Source organism: Podarcis raffonei, chromosome 1 (assembly GCF_027172205.1).
Source record: "Podarcis raffonei isolate rPodRaf1 chromosome 1, rPodRaf1.pri, whole genome shotgun sequence".
NCBI classification, from domain to species: domain Eukaryota; kingdom Metazoa; phylum Chordata; class Lepidosauria; order Squamata; family Lacertidae; genus Podarcis; species Podarcis raffonei.
The window spans coordinates 87,866,016-87,871,113 of record NC_070602.1 but is presented as its reverse complement, the minus strand read 5'-3'; positions in this window follow the sequence as shown (position 1 = coordinate 87,871,113).

Sequence of the window (5,098 nt, the reverse complement as noted above, 5' to 3'; positions counted from 1 at the left end):
AGGCTGTGCAACTGTTGCCCAACAAGAAAGTAAGAGAAAAGGGAGGGAACCACAAGTGAATTAAAGGTAAAGGTAAAGGTACCCCTGCCCATACGGGCCAGTCTTGACAGACTCTGGGGTTGTGCGCCCATCTCACTCAAGAGGCCGGGGGCCAGCGCTGTCCACAGACACTTCCGGGTCACGTGGCCAGCGTGACAAAGCTGCATCTGGTGAGCCAGCGCAGCACACGGAAACAGCGTTTACCTTCCCGCCAGTAAGCGGTCCCTATTTATCTACTTGCACCCAGGGGTGCTTTCGAACTGCTAGGTTGGCAGGCGCTGGGACCGAGTAGTGGGAGCGCACCCCGCAGCGGGGATTCGAACCGCCGACCTTTCGATCGGCAAGCCCTAGGCACTGAGGCTTTAGATGCTGGGAAATTCACCTGGGCACATGCTTCATCATTTTGTACATAACAAATGACAAAAGTATCATGCCCGGAAAGTAATCAAGGGCATAAACAGGCAGACCTAATGCAGCCACCACAGTGGAGGATCCTAAACTTGTTGCGAGATTTAAGTCCATTCAGTTTTCCATATGTACTTATGAAATACAGTGGTGCAATTTAATCAGTACTGTTTCAAATTAAAATCCATGCCAGTTTCTGGGATTCCCAGTAGCCACAGACATGTGACTTTTTATCTGGATTTATAGATACCTGGCAAAGATAACAATGTAGCAAGGCTGTAAGGTGAAAGTGAGCTTTAATTTGCTGATCCGTTCACTTTATACATCAATCATTACAGCTGATGATGGTTCTCTTTCTTGTTGATTTGTGGTGCTCTTGGTTGACAGAAATGTTTTAAACTAGGGGTGGGGGACCTATGGCCAATGGGTCAGTCCTGGCCCCTTGCTGAATTTCACCTGGTGAACTTTGAAGGTATGGATCAAGATGGTAGGGAAACCTACTCAATATGTCCTTTCATCTTTGAAGGTGTGGATTGAACCAGCCTTTGAAACTACAGACAGTACACCACACCTGCACTTTCAAATCTCTCCCTTCTTAAAACTGCCTGGTGCTGGGTAGTCTTCTGTTTGTGGAGGGATGGCTTGAAACCACTCAGACTGTCAGCTTGCTGAATTTCAAACATCACCACAAGCAGGAGAGATGTGGATTTTTTGTTTTTTACTTGCAGGTGGCTTTCAATTGATTCCCCACCACCACCTTGTGAGCCATGAGAAAGTCTGCCATTTTCCAGAGGTGGACCCAGAATACATCTTCACAGCATGGTGAAGACAGCACAAATAAAGGAAAAAACTCAGGGCTAAATGAGATGCTTGGTGCATGATAATGTGAAACCGTCTTGGTTGGTCAAGAGGTGTAGGGATTTATCCTCACTTCTTTTTCACATTTAGTTGTTCCTCTTTGACTAGTATGCATTTCAGTAACACCTCCGATAACATTATGAATCATACTTCTCCTAAGCAGTAAGAAGGGTGATTTATATTCCTCTCTCTATCCTCTACTTCTTTCCTTTTTAAAGGAAATGTGGGGGTGGGGGTGAGGACTGAACAGGAACCAGCCTGCAACAAAGCATAGTGAGACCCAAAAATAGTCCAGTAAAACCAACATATTGTGATTATTGGTGAAAAAGAAGCATTTGTTTATGGCAGAACAGTGCTAAATAAATTAAAATAGTGAAAACAGCAACAACAAGAAAATATATGGGTAGAAACAAGCAGAACTTAAAAGGAACTCAAACTTAGCTTTCTGAAAGTCTGCTCAATAATAGCATCTCATCCTCTTCACTTTGATACATAGTTTACAGGTTACATAAGTACTGCACAGTATCATTTTTCTGGGGATAATATCTGTCTGCTAGTGAATGCCAGCAGTGCTTAGACTCTGCACATAGGTCAAGTCTTCTCCCAAAGCTGCAAACTAGGCTCTTCTTAAATTGGGAATGTGAGAGTTGGAAATAAACTCACTCTGTCAGCGAAGGGCGGGGGGGACATTCTGACTTGGAGCCAACCTGACCAACCCAGAACAAACTTTTTACCGGATAATCCTGGAGATAAACCAGATAATACAAAATATAGGTCCAGTCCAGAAATAACTTGTTGTGCTTTAAGTTCCATTGAAACAGCATGTTAACCCAATTAACTTTTCCTGGATTGAAGCAAGAGGGTTGGGAAAGGAAAATATCAAGGGCACTGAAGTCACTACACTAATTTTTCTACAGCACATAACAGACGGGTGGTAGTTTGAAAGACAGAGCATAAATTCTATTGGTGCAGTTATGATATTGTAGCATTGGACCATACTAGCATGTGCAGTATGAATGAATTATAGTGCAAAAGAAAATGGTTAGGTTTTGCAACACCCAGGATGTGCTCCAGAGGCTGATTGGCATAAATTTCAATTCATAGCACCTACCCTTAATAACATTTGATACAGCAAGAGGCAAGTATGCAGCCCCAGGCAATGTGTCTCTGCAGTCATTTTTTTAAAAAACAAACAAACCTGGAAATTATGTGCAGGGCATCTTTGCCCTGTTGATTTCAGGATCTTCCATGACACCTGGCTACGTATTTCCTTCTTTTGAAGACTTTCACATTTGTCCCTTGACTAATACCTGGACAAGTGTGCTTTAGGTCAGTCAGAAAGTAAAAGCAAATCTGGGGGGGGGGGGAAATGTCAGGTTGTTGCAGCATAAACAAAAAGTCTTCTTGCACCTTAAAGACTACTACTACTACTACTACTACTACTACTACTACTACTTGTTGTTTAGTCATTTAGTCGTGTCCAACTCTGTGCCCCCATGGACCAGAGCACGCCAGGCACTCCTGTCTTCCACTGCCTCCCGCAGCTTGGTCAAACTCATGCTGGTAGCTTCGAGAACACTGTCCAACCATCTCGTCCTCTGTCATCCCTTCTCCTTGTGCCCTCCATCTTTCCCAACATCAGGGTCCTTTCCAAGGAGTCTTCTCTTCTCATGAGGTTGCCAAAGTATTGGAGCCTAAGCTACTGCTGCTGCTGCTGCTGCTGCTGCTGCTATTACCATGCCTTTCCCCCAGCCCAGGACTCATGGACCCATTAAAAGACCCATTAGAAGACCCACAGACAATAACAGTTCTCAAAGGCCTGTTGGAATAGAAAGGTCTTCAGCTGCTGGTGGAAGAACAGCAAGGAGGAGGGAGCCAGTCTAACTTCTCTGGGAAAGGAGTCCTAAAGTGTGGGAGCAGCCACCACTGAGAAGGCCCTCTCTGGAGTCACCACCAAGCATGCCTCTGAGGGAGGCGGGACCTAGAGAAGATCTCAGAGCCCAGGCAGGTTCGCATGAGGAAATTATTTATTATGAAGAGCTTTTCTGAATCTGACTGTATAGACTGTAGGCAACAAAGCTTATGCTGTAATAAATGTGTTTGGATTGCTGGCATAAGGCAGAATAGCCCTATGCTGTCTTTTGTTTTTCAAGGTGCTGACAATTGCAACAATTTCAGACAAAATCCAGGGCTGATATATAATTACTTTATTATGGCTAAGGGACAAATAGGGGAAATGATCAAAGTAACTAAACGTATTTATTAATGATAGAAAACTATTAAAATGTTTCTCTTTTTTTATATATCATATGAAAAGTTAATTTACAAAAGATCATAAAAACATATTATGACTTTTGATAACAGCTAATGCAACAGTCCAAATTACAGTGCCATAAAGAATTCAAACTGAGAACCAGTCATTTGATCCCCATGTAACCAAGTTCTCAGAGTTTCCCAAAAGCAAGCCTAAATATTGAGAGCGCACAAGTTTTGATTCTCTGCTGAACTTCTCCAGAGATGGAGAGAGGGCTTCACAAGAAAGTTGGACAGATACACATTTGGAAAATTAATGTGAAGCTGAGATTAGTAAATGTCAAGGTAGTAACAGCTGGTTTGAAATATCTAATGTAAATGTTTCAAAGTGAATAACTTTCACCCATTTTGTACATATCCTTATTCAATCTTACTAGCAACTGTTTAGCTGCAGGTATAAAATGGTTTCACTACACAGTAATTGCTTTAATAATGCTTTCTGCATAACAGTCAGATTGCTGTCCTCCCATCCTGTAACAAGCAAAAGTTTCAAACATAAACTTGTCTGGTTGCCACTAGCTATACAAATTGCTTATATGAGCAACTACAAAGTGCACATTTTTCAAGTACATAAACACCATGTCATTTATCTATCTGTCCTAGAGAGGGCAGTAGCCCACACAAATAATAAAGTTTTATGTAAAAGCAGGATATACAATGTGCAATTACAAAAAAAAAAATGCCAAGATACTAAAGTAAAGCTTTTATTTAAAATGAAAGCTATATTTGTAATAACTGAAAAATATTTAAAAATGACAGATATAAAAATTTATTCTTTAACCATTTATGTGACTTGTTGGCTTAAATTTACATAAACTTTATATTCCTTTTGTATATTATTCTAAAAAGCTTTTATGAAATAAAAATCAAACATTGGAATCTAGACAACCTATAAGTTTCATAATTTTCTTTAAAATGTCTCTATATTTCAAAATATTATACTAGGTTTTTAGTACATTATAGTTAATAGACAAAAACTATCAAAAAGTTAACCAAAGTCAAAGTGGAAGTTCCCAAAAAGACACTGAAGGGAGCAAACAAACAAACATTACTAACCAGTGTTTATCCTGCAGTCAGTCACACTTATCTTTAAGAATGAGTTTATATTTTATGCATGTGATAATTGCAGATATCCTGAGGATGTAAATTTCTTACCAGTTATCTCATAATTGCCTTTTATCACAGGCAATCACCTAACCATGGGAACCCAGCTGGAAGAGGTGACAAAGTGATTACTACTTTGGCTATCATTTACTAGAATTTGGCAGAGGATGTCTCAGTTCTTCTCAAAGGTGATGGCATGTGATAAAGACTATGACACTGTACTGGTACAACTGCTGCCTTTACCATAACTCTCAAACTGGATTGCCAGCATAAAGAGGAATGGTTCTAATTTGTACTTACAGAATGTTCTGCATGAACATTCTGCATAATTCTGCATGAACATTCTGCATAATTCTGCATGAACATTCTGCATAATAAA